This window comes from Sinocyclocheilus grahami, unplaced genomic scaffold (genome assembly GCF_001515645.1).
Source record: "Sinocyclocheilus grahami isolate Dianchi unplaced genomic scaffold, SAMN03320097.WGS_v1.1 scaffold42.1, whole genome shotgun sequence".
NCBI lineage: Eukaryota > Metazoa > Chordata > Actinopteri > Cypriniformes > Cyprinidae > Sinocyclocheilus > Sinocyclocheilus grahami.
Genome location: NW_015505221.1, coordinates 1,016,616 through 1,032,460, shown reverse-complemented (window position 1 = coordinate 1,032,460; position 15,845 = coordinate 1,016,616). Strand labels below are relative to the sequence as shown.

Sequence of the window (15,845 nt, the reverse complement as noted above, 5' to 3'; positions counted from 1 at the left end):
TCTGTTTGCCCTTGGCCTTGCCTTGTCTTCATCACATCATCCATCAACCTCATCTCTCCCAGCTGTCATTCGTTATTCCTCTCTGATTAGACCTGAAAATTCTGTATTGACAAGAGCATGTGATGTAATGCACCTTACGGAATTCCGGAGGAACACTGTGGAATTATTTCACTGATGTACCGTAATGTCATCTGGTTGTCCGCAGGGTTTCTATGGGAGGTTCTGTAGGAGGAGGTGTAACTGCCCCAATAATGGACGCTGCCATCGTCTGTATGGAGGGTGTCTGTGCACACCTGGCCTCTTCGACAAATTCTGCCATCTGCGTAAGTGTTTAGAGTGCTAAGATAATGTGAAAGTCGAAGTTTGTTACTTATCTACTTTCAATTAATTTGAGGTATAGTAAAAAAGTGCTTGTCTATATTAGCATGCCCCAAATGGACTCATGGTTGCTCGGAGGAATGCAAATGTGACTTTAAGTAAATGTTTATTAATGCCTACTTGTTTCACTTACTATTTTTAAAATAGTAGGCAGTATGCATTGTTCACTGTGCAGTATTCAGTAAATAATAAGCTAATATTTTATTCTGAGCTTTCAAAGGATTCTTACTTTTCAAATGGGACAATAATGGCTTTGCATCTCCCTCTAGTGACTGTCAGATGTCAGTACACAGAACTGCTTTAATGGCTCAGTTATTTTAATAGCTCAATAATGTCTGCATCAGAAATCAACTGTGACTAGTCGATCATCAGGCAATATGTCCTTTTTAAAATTCCAGGGAGCAGATGCACTAAACACTCACACATGGCAACACGCCGACAGATGGACGTGTCGGTCAGTTTAGCTCAGTAGCTTTGTATTAAATAGAGAGAGTCATGGAATAAATGTTTCAAGTAGCTAGATTTATTCTGGATGTTATGTTATGAAAATGATATATTAACAGTGTGTTTATAAATGGGGTTTCCTTCTGTTCGCTAAAGAGAGAAATGAATGAATTTGTAGCTCATGTTTTAATAACATTTGAAGTGTCTGTTTTAGTTATAAGTCTATAATATGTAATAGTTACATTTTTTAGTCTTAATGGCTTTAACAGATCATGGTTTGGTCTTGCTCAAACGGAACCTTTTATCCCATCCTCGGGGGGATTGGGGGCAGTGAGGTTGAGGGAGAGCACTCTACAGTTTCTGTGGAGGACAAGAAAAAGAGAGTGAGTGTATTCAGACAGGATAGACAGACAGTCATGTGCCAATGTGAACCGCAATGCCTTAAGTGCTTCTGTTAGCTCGTCTGATACCTATCACCTCGTTTTCACTGAACAAACTAAATTGTGGTTTCTGTCTCTTTCGATGTGAAGCTGACTATTACTGTAATAGTAAGAAGTAGTGATATTAATGATAAAAACAAAATATTTTAAAATGTGGTGCATAAAATAAAAAATAAAAAAATAAAATGGAACATGCAACAGGACATTAATAAACATACAAATAGTAATCTTTACAAGTGTGTTTACATTCTCAAATCTCAAATGTGTGATTTGACTTGTTATTTGAATACAAATGAATGATAATCATCATCTGTGTAGTGTGTGAGGCAGGTTTTTGGGGTGTAGGCTGTGCCAGTGTGTGCCAGTGTGGCAGTAATGCAGTAACCTGTGAGGCCAGCAGTGGGCGCTGTGTGTGTGAGGCTGGATACACTGGAGAGCAATGTGACAAGAGTGAGTCTGTTCTGTTTCTTTCCCTCTCTGTATCCATGTTTCAATGTCTTATTCTTTTCATTGATGCACTATTTAAATGGTACAACATTTAAACGTTCATGTTGAAATGTTAAATCTGATGCTAATTACGATGCATATGCTGCTACCTTTTGTCAACATAATAAAAAGTAAAAAGTGACGTGACATGTGACCAAGTATGGTGACCCATACTAGGAATTAGTGCTCTGCATTTAACCCATCCTTAGTGCACACACACAGCAGTTAACACACACACCGTGAACACACACCCGGAACAGTGAGCAGCCATTTATGCTGCGGCGCCCGGGGAGCAGTTGGGGGTTCGGTGCCTTGCTCAAGGGCACCTCAGTCGTGGTATTGAAGGTGGAAGAGAGCGCTGTACATTCACTCCCCCCACCTACAATCCCTGCCAGTACGAGACTCGAACCCACAACATTTGGGTTACGAGTCCGACTCTCTAACCATTAGGCCACGACTTCCCAATGCAACTACAGGCAAAACTGGCTGAGCATTAAATAAATATCATACTAATATTCTACTCTTACAAGTTCTGAAGTATATAGTATGCATAATGTGCATGGTATGCAAAAATTAGGGAAAAAATAGGTGTTTCATAATATTAGGCCAAATTAAACTAGAGAGTGCAATGTGTCAGATACTGTATCCCACAATGCTTTTTTTAACGTTTTGTTTTTTACTCATTTGATCTGACTGCAAAACGTTAAGACATTTGCACTCAAAATTAGAAAAATAATTTGAAAATGTACAATTCTTATTACCAAACTGATGACTGGACTACCCATATTCAACATAATGAAGTCATGTGAGCGCAATGTAGCATAGTGCTATCTAAAATGTATCAATCAAAATATATATTTTAAAAAACGTGCAGTATTTCAGTGTTAAGTATTATTTATGTACTAGTATAATATTTATTAATATTTTAATTAGTTCTCATTTTAGTGTAGTCATTTTAAAATGTGCTTTTTAAATTTTTGTTAGTTTTTATTTCTATTTAGCTCTGATTTATTTTTATTTCAGATTTTATTTTATTGCTTAAACTTTAATTTCAGTTAGCTGGCAAGGCACCATTTAAACACCATTTTTTCATCTAACATTTATATTTTATTTCAACCCTAGTTCAATGACCAAAATCAAATTTCAATAGTTTGTTTATTTCCACTAAATTCTGATCATGTGCACTAAATCTGCATTTCCCATGATGCTTTGTGTCAGAGTGTCTTGAGGGCCACTACGGAGCAGAGTGTAAACTATCATGTGAGTGTGAAAACGGGGCCGAATGTGACCAGGTCGGCGGAGCTTGTACCTGTACTGCTGGCTGGGTGGGATCACACTGTGAAAAAAGTGAGCAACAAACAAATGCATCCAATTTCTAAAATGGTCAGTGATGTTTATTTAAATGCATGTTATCTATTTTCCTCAACATCTCTCTTTTTGCTCCATAAGTAGTGTTTTCGTACGCCTAATGCTCTAGGGCCTTTTCTTCACCAGGGAAACAGGAAGTCTCAATCAGTCTGAGAGGGCAACCCACCCATCATGCAATCTGAGTGTGTGTCTGTGCTTAAAATGGAATGTTTTTGATTCCCATTTGCTCATTGAAACACTCACTCATCACTCACAGCCAAGCAACTTGAAACACACACAAAAAAATTTTAGTTTAGTGTGTCATAATGACATCAGTGCAGGAAGCTAAAATCATTTGTTAATAAGAACTAGAAGCAGGTAAGAAGGTTTTGCCCTCAATGACCTGAAGGTACAGAGTTGTATCTGCCTTCTAGTGGTTAATCTGAGCCACTGACTAAACATACACACACAGACACACCCTGCTGGATCCATGACAGCATCCTCTGCTTAATGAGACAGCCACATCCAGCTGCTGCACTTTATGAGAAAACCACAATGCACAGACATACACACAGGGGTAGATTGTTAAACATAACATGGGCATTTGGAACATCTAGAATAGAACATATGTTATGTCACTGAATATGTATCTATATGTATGTGAGTAAATGAAGAAAAACATTTTTGCATTGTACAAAGTACTACATATTTAGATTTTTAAAAGTTTGGTTTGGTTCTAGTGTTGTCAAAAGTACTGAGCCAATCACAGACATATCTGTGGAGCACTATTATCGTCACATTTTTACAATTTCAGTACCGATATCGGTACTTTTGACAACACAATTTGGTTCATATATGTGTTTGTGTTCTAGCTTGTCCAGCGGGTACATTTGGTCCCAACTGCAGTCAGTCATGTGACTGCCACAATGGAGGGTCATGTGACCCGGTGAGTGGCCAGTGCACACCTGGGTGGACAGGAACCAGCTGCCAACAGAGTGAGCTAAAACACACACACACACACTCATTCAAATCTAAAATACTCATGTATTATTAGTTAATATCTACACATGTGCAGACTTTCTCTTATACAAAACACACACAAACATGTCCTTTACCATCCAAAGACCCTATATACTCATAAACACATCTGTCTCTTTCTCTCACAGACTCACTCAGAGCGCTTTATTTGTCTGTAGTTAGTAAGATGTAAGTGATTATGGTGATTTATAGTGAGGAGTTTGTAAGCACTGATAGCACCGATTCACATGTCATCACACAAATTACTGTATTCTGTCTCCATTACACACTGGAATGTTCACATGGGTGAACGCGCACCACTCACTCTGCAATCCATCTGCTTTCTATCTCACTGTCTGTATGTTGTGTGTATAGCCTGTGCATCTGGATGGTTCGGTAGGAACTGAGCAAAGATGCATCTGTCCAGGGGGTGTGGCCTGTGATCATGTGACGGGCAGATGTGGCTGCCCTGCAGGGTACACTGGGAACAGCTGTGAGATGAGTAAGACCTCTCTCATTTTATTCATCCTGATTCATAAGAGATTATTTTTAAGTAGCAACACCTTCTACCTCTAAAACCACCTGTAAGACCATAACTCAGTATTTCATATAGACTAATAATATATATTAAACAGAAACAATATAAATAATTTTATATACACTGCTGCTCTAACATTTGGGGTTGGTCTCTTATGCTCACCAAGGTTGCACTTATTTGATCAAAAATACAGTAAAAACTGTAATATTGTGTAATATTATTACAATAAATTTTTTTTCATCCTGATTCATAAGAGATTATTTTTAAGTAGCAACACCTTCTACCTCTAAAACCACCTGTAAGACCATAACTCAGTATTTCATATAGACTAATAATATATATTAAACAGAAACAATATAAATAATTTTATATACACTGCTGCTCTAACATTTGGGGTTGGTCTCTTATGCTCACCAAGGTTGCACTTATTTGATCAAAAATACAGTAAAAACAGTAATATTGTGTAATATTATTACAATAAATTTTTTTTTTCTATTTTAATATATTTTTAAAATGTAATTTATTCTTGTGATGGCAAAGCTGAATTTTCAGCAGCCATTACTCCAGTCTTAAGTGTCTCATGATCCTTTAGAAATCATTCTAATTTGCTGATTTGCAGCTCAAGAAACATTTTTTTTATTATTATCAATGTTTAAAACAGTTGTGCTGCTTCATACTTTTGAGGTAAATGTTGAATAGAATCCATGAATAGAAAGTTCAAAAGAACAGTATTTATTTAAATGTAATTAAACATATAAATATAAATCTTTTGTAACATTTGAAATGCTTTTTTTCTGTCACTTTTGAACAATTTAATGTATCCTTGCTGAATAAGAAATCTTTCTGTTCTCAAACCTTTGAACAATATACAGTGGTGTGAAAAAGTGTTGGCCCCCTTCCTCAATCCACAGTCTGACAGATTGTGTACAAATGGAGGAAATTCAAGACCACTGTTACTCTCCCCAGGAGTGGTCCACCAACAAAGATCACTCTAAAAGCAAGACGTGTAAAAGTCCACAAGGTTTCAAAGGACTGCAGGCTAACTTCTAAGCAACTAAAGGACTTTCTCACATTGACTAATGTTAATGTTAACAATGAATTCTGAATTATACCAGCAAATTCTGAAGGAAAATATCAGGGCATCTGTCCGAGAACTGAATCTCAAGAGAAAGTGGGTCATAATTATTTGTGTTTTGAAAGAAGTCAATTGTTAAAAATACAGTAAAAACATAATACTGTGAAATATTATTACAATTTAAAATAGCTGTTTTCTATCTGAATATATTTTAAAATGTAATGTATTCATGTGATGCACAGCACAGTTTTCAGCATCATTACTCCAGTCTTCAGTGCCACATGATCCTTCAGAAATCATTCTAATATGCTGATTTGCTGATCAAGAAACATTTCTTATTATTATCAATGTTGAAAACAGTTGTGCTGCTAATATTTTTGTGGAAACAGTGATTATTTTTTCAGGATTCTTTGATGAATATAAAGTTCAAAAGAACAGCATTTACTTGAAAACTTTTATAACATTATAAATGTTTTTACTTCCATTTTCTGAATAAAAGTATTTATCTATTACAAAAAAAAATGTTCCTGACCTCAAACTTTTGATATGATTAATATACAAAACCATTTTCTATTAGCTCAAGTGTAAATGAGCTTTTGGTCTGATTGAACAACTACGAAAACAACTTTATTAGGTTGGTTGCATAGTTGTGAAAACAACCTAGATATCAATTTACAGATATCAACCTGCAGATATCAGTCTATATCAGATTGATATCTGCAGAATATGTCTTACTTAGGTGACAGCGGTTGCCATAGTAACCAGGTAGACAGGTGCATTTCCCAGTGATGTGGTGACAGCTGTACTTATCTCCAGAACATGTGCACATTTGAGAACAGTTCAAGCCAAACCTGCCCTGAGGACACACTGAGAGAGAGAAAACATTAGAAAATGACACAATACATGCAGAGATGACTTTAAAAAATTTGTGTGGGTTTACCCTAAAATGTCAAGTTGTCTAGACACATTCCTGAAAAGACATCAGGCCTCAGACAGGAAGGAGATATGATATGAGATGACATGAAGGGGAGGCTAGACATTTCATTTAACGTCATTCAAACATGCTTACGTTCATACACTTTCACATCTGTCTGGAGTACCTGACAGAAACCAGGCCATATGAATGTGATTTGGATATGAGTCCATTACACAGCACAAATCCATCTTACACAAACACTGAAAGACGATTATACAGCAATACATGAGACATTAGTGTATTCAGGGCTCAACAATAAGGATTTTTCTACTGGCCGAGTCAGATCAGTGGTTTAGATTTTTACTTGCCTGCCAACATTTTCACAGGACCTATTAGAAATATAATAAATAGTTATTTTTTCCATTATTTTTTGTATGTTCATTTTAATTATTCAAGCAGCACTGTGTGTATATATATATATATATATATATATATACAAAGAAAAATAATGTAATAATTAAAATGAACATACAAAAAATAATGGAAAAAATAACTATTTATTATATTTCTAATAGGTCCTGTGAAAATGTTGGCAGGCAAGTAAAAATCTAAACCACTGATCTGACTCGGCCAGTAGAAAAATCCTTATTGTTGAGCCCTGAATACACCAATGTCTCATGTATTGCTGTATAATCGTCTTTCAGTGTTTGTGTAAGATGGATTTGTGCTGTGTAATGGACTCATATCCAAATCACATTCATATGGCCTGGTTTCTGTCAGGTACTCCAGACAGATGTGAAAGTGTATGAACGTAAGCATGTTTGAATGACGTTAAATGAAATGTCTAGCCTCCCCTTCATGTCATCTCATATCATATCTCCTTCCTGTCTGAGGCCTGATGTCTTTTCAGGAATGTGTCTAGACAACTTGACATTTTAGGGTAAACCCACACAAATTTTTTAAAGTCATCTCTGCATGTATTGTGTCATTTTCTAATGTTTTCTCTCTCTCAGTGTGTCCTCAGGGCAGGTTTGGCTTGAACTGTTCTCAAATGTGCACATGTTCTGGAGATAAGTACAGCTGTCACCACGTCACTGGGAAATGCACCTGTCTACCTGGTTACTATGGCAACCGCTGTCACCTAAGTAAGACATATTCTGCAGATATCAATCTGATATAGACTGATATCTGCAGGTTGATATCTGTAAATTGATATCTAGGTTGTTTTCACAACTATGCAACCAACCTAATAAAGTTGTTTTCGTAGTTGTTCAATCAGACCAAAAGCTCATTTACACTTGAGCTAATAGAAAATGGTTTTGTATATTAATCATATCAAAAGTTTGAGGTCAGGAACATTTTTTTTTGTAATAGATAAATACTTTTATTCAGAAAATGGGCTCATTTACACTTGAGCTAATAGAAAATGGTTTTGTATATTAATCAAAAGTTTGAGGTCAGGAACATTTTTTTTTTGTAATAGATAAATACTTTTATTCAGAAAATGAAAGTAAAAACATTTATAATGTTATAAAAGTTTTCAAGTAAATGCTGTTCTTTTGAACTTTATATTCATCAAAGAATCCTGAAAAAATAATCACTGTTTCCACAAAAATATTAGCAGCACAACTGTTTTCAACATTGATAATAATAAGAAATGTTTCTTGATCAGCAAATCAGCATATTAGAATGATTTCTGAAGGATCATGTGGCACTGAAGACTGGAGTAATGATGCTGAAAACTGTGCTGTGCATCACATGAATACATTACATTTTAAAATATATTCAGATAGAAAACAGCTATTTTAAATTGTAATAATATTTCACAGTATTATGTTTTTACTGTATTTTTAACAATTGACTTCTTTCAAAACACAAATAATTACCGACACCAAACTTTTGAATGGTAATGTATCTATATGTTATGTAGTTATACGGTAAAATAAATTGTAAAAACCTGATATAATTTAGCCATACATTTTTCTCGCCATGAAAATAGCCACAGAAGCTGGCATGGCGTAAAACACAAACAAACAGTGTAGTGAGTGGCCTAGCCAGTCTCCAGATCTCAGCCCCATAGAAAATCTTTGGAGGGAGTTGAAAATCCGGGTTCGCCAGCGACAGCCCCAAAACATTACTGCTCTAGAGTAGATCTGCATGGAGGAATGGGCCAAAATACCAGCAACAGTGTGTGAAAACCTTGTGAAGACTTACAGAAAACGTTTGACCTCTGTCATTGCCAACAAAGGGTATATAACAAAGTATTGAGATGAAATTTTGTTATTGACCAAATACTTATTTTCCACCATAATTTGCAAATAAATTATTTAAAAATCCTACAATGTGATTTTCTGGATTTTTTTTCTCATTTTGTCTCTCATCGTTGAGGTATACCTATGATGAAAATTACAGGCCTCTCTCATCTTTTTAAGTGGGACTTAACTTGCACAATTGGTGGCTGACTAAATACTTTTTTTCCCCACTGTAATTACAATTGACATCCTTTTGCATTGTTTTATAAATGTGCTTAAATTTTAAAAATGATCACAGGATGTTGAGAGGGCACCTATGGCCCGTACTGTAAGAAGAGGTGTAGATGTGCTAATGGAGGCCGATGTGACTTCAGGACTGGATCTTGCATCTGTCAGCCAGGATACTTGGGACCCAGCTGCAGCACCAGTAAGATCCTGATAATCAATCAGTCGGCTAAGTGGGTGAGGCCATTGTTAATTGTCAATCTATGTAAACAGGCATCAGACAGTCATCTTTGTCCATGGTTAATGGTAACATGGTTGCTGCTTTTCAGTATCTCAGTATATGCAAAAAATGCATATTGAGACCACTGTTGCATTCTGCATTTCTAGCTATTAACATTTGTTTTTTTCTGTCCTTTTATCTCAGGTTGTCCTACAGGTCGCTATGGGAGAGACTGCGCTCAGGTGTGTTTGTGTGGAGAGGGAGGACAGTGCCACCCAGAGACTGGGAGGTGTAACTGCGCCCCTGGTAGAACAGGACCGTCCTGCTAACAAGGTATATATCTCTCATTAGAGCGATATATTATTATTTTAGTATTATTTACATATTGTTTTTGTATTTATTATTATTTAAATTACATTTATTAATTATTAGCTTTTTTATTTCTATTTATTTTTATTTCAGTTTTAGTTATAGTAATTTTAGCTCTTATTTTATTTCAGTTAGTTGTCAAGGCAACATTTCTAATTTTTGTTTTAAGTTTTTTGATCTAATATTAATATTTAGATTTTTTTTATTTCACCTTAATTTCAATTCATGAAAAAATAATTCAGTTTACAATATCAACATTGCGAATAGCTGTGCTATTCTACTTTTTCCCTTTTACTTACTCTTATTTGCCTTTTTTCCCACTTATCTTGCCAACTTTTCTAACCTCAGCCATTAATTTCTTCTTTTTTTGTGCCTCCCTCCCAAATCTACAACATTCACATCTTCATCTTGTTAGGATGTGAATGCTGTAAGTGTTATGATGACTTCATAAGCAAAATAATATCAAAATACATTGTCTCACAGTCCTGCACTTGAAGGGACTATTTGCCCTCCTTCTGATTCTCTCCCAGGGCTTATTTACAATATTTAGTTAACACATTTCTCCAGTTTCCTGCGTGACGGAATTTGATAGCGGCGCCTCTTTTCCTGAAGAACAGAAGCGAGAGATCAGATTCGTAATCTTTGTGTTTCAGCATTCATCAGTGGGAATGGAACGGGACTTTCCAGGAGGGATTTTCTTAGCCTCCTCGAAAATGCCAGCTCGGAGCGACTCACAAACATGCCACTGGTTATGTTCCCTATGTTTAATGTTTACAGACGACTATAAGTAGCTGGTTCTCTATGTTCCGTGTCGGCGGATCTGCTGGCGAGGAAACGAATAAATAAGCAAGCGAATCAAAGCGATTGGCTTATTGTTTTCCCAATCTAAATTACCCAAAGAAACATGATTGCTCTTTTGCTGCACTGCCAAATCAGACCCACTTTGCCATTGCACTAATGATCTAGAGCTTAAGTAAACTTGTGTGTGGCGTGTGTGTGTTTGTGCACGTGTGTGTGGCTAGCTCTTTAAATGCATGTTGAGGGATGAGAGGGCCTGTGCTAGTTGTAGTAATTGAAATTGTAGTTTATTTGAAAATAATGCCATCTGTGCTCTTGTTGTTACTGGAAGTTTCCGTCTGGAGCAGGACATAGTTAATAGATAAAACAATGAGTTGTTCTGCTTGAGAGAAGAAGGCCGGCTGAATGTTTGTCCTGGTACAGTGTAACAATGAACACACATCCTGACATGAAAAACAGTACCATCTTAATGCTATTTGGATGGAGTTACAATTATTAGCATAGAATTAACAGGAATTCATGCACTGATTTAAATGGGATTTGGGATCTCTGTAGAGTTTCTGTTGTCTGGATGTGGATGTAACGAATCCGCTCATGACAGGAAATATGAATAATTAACCATAACTAGTTATGATTAATTATGAATATTTTAGATCCGCTGTAGATATTTACCTGACCACTCAGGGTCAACTGTCTTGTCAATTCTAAGAACGTTAATTTCCTGGTTAAGGGAAATAACTTTCTTACTGTACAATTCTACCAAGCTTGTAACGTAAATCTGCATGATTAGTGACTCCGGTTATGAGCAAACAATGAACACGTCAAGTGTGATGTAAGTAAAGTTTTATTAACTACATAAACACTTAACCTAGTCTAACATACTACATAAACACATAAACTGGTCTAACATCCTACATACACACGTAAACTGGTCTAACATACACATACACACACACACACACACACATACAGTTGGTATAGGAAAGGGTTAAAGTTGAACTCAGCACAGAAAGAGGCATAAAGAATGAATTTTATGGAACACTTTGCATATTCAGCAGATCTAAAACCGGAGGGAAAACGTCAGATTCTTAGTTCAAACACACCTTGTAAAAAGGTGTAACTGATACTTAATGCATCAATTAAATCGACTAAGTTTGATACTTGCGAGTCTGTCTGAAAAAGATTCCTGATGCAATCTTAAGGCCCCAAGATCTTGCTGAAATTGGTTGATGAGAAAGAACCAGTTTGCGTCAGAGTAACTTGAAGAATGGAAAGGACAAGGCCGAAGAAAAGCCTGGCACAATGCTTATGGTATCCTGCAGCGTTTTCTCACATCTTCATCTGCATCTGACCGAACCACCGACTGGGGCGGGTCTCTTGAAGTGTGGCCTTTAAAGCCTGCAGAGATTCACGCCTCTCAAGATGGGCTTGCCCAATGGGGAAGTCCGGAATCTCAAGTGGGAGTTCTGCGTTTTTATGGCCCTTTGTTTCTAAGCATGGTATTTCGCATATGTAATTCGCTTGGGTGTTGATGCAGAAATTAGTAAAGATTCTTAGAACATCAATATGTTGCAGAGGTATCAGCATGTAATATGCACTCTCAGTTAGATCATCCGAAGACGAATTCATAGATACTAGACATGGTAGAGTTACTTATATGAATGAGTGGTTTATCGTAAGCATGAATAAAAATAGTCTAAAATACCACAGATTAATACAAAACAGCAATAATATACACAATGGCCTGAAGAATATGTGTGTTCATTCAAAGAAAGGTTTTCCTATGAATTAATTAGTAGAAAAGTCAATTTCTACTGTGCGTTTGTCCTGGGGACAAAAAGTGGGTTACCCTACTCACATTCCTGGGGGAGTCATAAAAACCAGTGATATCATGATTAGTTGTCATGGTGACCAAGGTGGGGGATGGTGTTCAGCAGAAATCCTGGCATCCAGTTTATTGAGTGAGGGGACTGTGACGATTTGTTAATCTAATGAATATTTGATTTGTTAAATCAAATAAAAATTAGTGTGTCAGATTGGTCGAGACGCTACATGGAATATATGTGGTATAAATTAATTTGGGTGAGAATCATATTTGATGCTTCTGTATTTAACCCAGAAAGTTGGCAAAAAGGTATCAATCTGTAACAAAGGTGCACCAAGCAGAGATTAATTTAGCTTTATGATATCTGACAGGTCAAAATGAATGAGGAAAAAAAGCGTTAAATTCACAAAACGCAAAAAAAGACAATAAAGAATGTTATGATTTCTAGTTCAATTCTGACCTTCATTCATCAAAGAATTCTGAAAAAAAAATAGTTTACAAATATTAAGCAGCACAATGCTTCTAAAAATTCAGCTTTGCAAGCACAAGACTAAATTACATTTTAAAATATAGAAAACAGTAATTTTATAATATTTTACAATATTACTTTTTGATCAAATAAATGCAGCCTTGGCGTTTATTAATGTTTATGAATTTCTTTCCTTTCTAATAAATCTTACCAACCCCAGACTTTGGTAGTGCATACCCATGAAACACAAATGTACCATCCACAAGTAAGATTGGTCCTGTTCAAAAAGGGCTTTTCTGTACTTATGAACATGAATTGTTGCCGTATCTTTTTTGTACATTTTTTCGGCCATGTACTGTAGCTCAGGATAAAATAAATAAATTCACTAAGCTCACCAGGCCACAACTTATTTTTTTCTGTACGGAATAAGTATGGTTTCAGGCTAAAATGAGATATCTAGTGGAAATTAAGTGTTGACAGTATAATTTAGTGCTGGATGAGGATTAATCAGTGCTTGGTAAACCATCCTCATGTGGTCCAAATTGAAGACAGATCCATGCGCCTTGCTGAAACACAGAGTGTACAGATACAACCAAGACAACCTGTGTGAATAGCTATGTAATGGAGCAAAACAATACTTCTCATATTTATGCACAGATATTAAGCATTTTTATTGCTTAATTAGTTATTGCTGTTAAATGTGAAATTGTCCTCTGTGCAGCATGTTCTAGGGGGCGCTATGGAGCGCAGTGTCGGAGTTTTTGTACGTGTGCGAATGGAGGCGTGTGTGACCCTGTGAATGGGACATGTAGATGTGGGCTGGGCTGGACCGGGCAACACTGTGAAAAAGGTAAACAAGTACACAAATGTAACATTTTGTATCCATGCAGTTTTTCTAAAGAAGACAACCATAATGACTTGCATCCAAACACAACCAGAAATGCGCAGGATGATTAATGTATCTGAATACTTTTGTATGCTTGTGATAGTTTGTGTCCCAGGTCACTATGGTGTGAACTGTGATCAGGAGTGTGTGTGTCAGAATAACGATACATGTGATCGCTTTACGGGATGCTGCTCTTGTCTGTCTGGATACTACGGTCCTGCCTGCCAACACCGTGAGTGTTAGACTTATCATCTTTACTGTTAGAATATGTAATTTTTGCTGCAAAAAATATATATATGATATGATGAAATGGTTCCATGTCTCAGAATGCCCCGCTGGCTTTTTTGGTGAGCTCAGTGCTCAATCATGTGACTGTAAACATGGGCACCTGTGTGATCACGTGACCGGACAGTGCTTGTGTCCTCCAGGTTACCAGGGTGACAAGTGTGAAAAACGTAAGTCATCTCGATTTTAAAACAACATCTACATCATCGTCCCAGGTCACTATGGTGTGAACTGTGATCAGGAGTGTGTGTGTCAGAATAACGATACATGTGATCGCTTTACGGGATGCTGCTCTTGTCTGTCTGGATACTACGGTCCTGCCTGCCAACACCGTGAGTGTTAGACTTATCATCTTTACTGTTAGAATATGTAATTTTTGCTGCAAAAAATATATATATGATATGATGAAATGGTTCCATGTCTCAGAATGCCCCGCTGGCTTTTTTGGTGAGCTCAGTGCTCAATCATGTGACTGTAAACATGGGCACCTGTGTGATCACGTGACCGGACAGTGCTTGTGTCCTCCAGGTTACCAGGGTGACAAGTGTGAAAAACCTAAGTCATCTCGATTTTAAAACATCTACATCATCAGCATGAAATTATACTTTATATTTTAATTATAGAATTATAGCAGTAATTAATTACTTACTTTCTTAAGTGGAACACAAAGGTGATTCTTGTTTTGGTGACTTTTCTCAATATAATGAAAATGAAAACCACTATTTTATCACTATCATATTATAAAACTATATTCCAAGTTGTCTGAACCCATACAATATAGATGAAAAACTGACTGCAATTATGCCGTCATTGTGTGAAAATCTTGACATTCATTTTCTAGCTCATGTTCACGAGAACCTCTTTTGTGAACAAATCATTAATTCGACTCGAATCTTTTAAATGAATCAGTTGATCACAAGTTCACAAAAGCAGCCTGAATGATTCTTTCATGAATTGGACTGATTCAGTTCTCTGTTTTGACTCGCTGACTCAGTGATTAACACTTCACTGGAAAGGACGATTATTACTGAGTAATGACTTAAATAAGGTCTGTCACGCAGAGCTACTGTGTAACTTTAGAAAATGTATGATTCTCATGGACTGCTTTGCTTTTGTGTCATTTCCTAAGCTTAAAGCTTCAGTTGAAAGCTTGTAATCTCACTGGACAGCAAAGAGAGTATGAATATGTCATTTTGATGGTTTCTCTGAATGTGTGTGTGTAACAGGTTGTGACGCTGGGCGTTTTGGACGTGATTGTGCACAACTCTGTGAGTGTGATGGGATGCTCTGTGATCCGACCACTGAACATTGTCTCTGTCCGCCCGGAAAGACAGGAAAACTCTGTGAGAAAGGTACACACACACCTTACACATCTTATGCTAACTGTCACTAAACCTGCTTTGAACTTTCAAACCTTCATCTTCTCCCTCTCAGATTGTGACAGTAGGTTTTATGGTCCAGGCTGTTCTTTCCCATGTCAGTGTGCACACGGAGGCCAGTGTGACCAGCGCACGGGTCACTGCTCTTGTCCTCTCATCTGGCTGGGACCCACCTGTGAGGGTTTACAAATTTGTCCCCAGAAGTAAAAATTATGGTTGTTGAATTGACATGTTAATTCAATAATTAGTGTAAATCATATTAATAATACACATACATATTATTGTATAAATGTTATACAATTAATCATGTCCCTTAGTCCACATGTAAATTCATAATTTCTCATAATGCAATTGATAGAAATACTGAAATTAAATAAAAAATATTTTTATTCTAAAATTGTCCCCAGAAGTTAGCTAAATCTGAAAACATCCTCCAATATAAAAATTAGGGCTGATAATTTCACGTTAATTTAATGAGTGAATGAATAAGGTGTGT

At 36.5% G+C, this 15,845-nt stretch overlaps 1 pseudogene; it reads left to right on the top strand.

The window, feature by feature from the left end:
* The window catches only part of LOC107582266 (multiple epidermal growth factor-like domains protein 6), a 35,532-nt pseudogene extending 19,976 nt beyond the window's left edge, over nt 1-15,556 (top strand).
* Nucleotides 15,557-15,845: the final 289 nt, after the last annotated feature.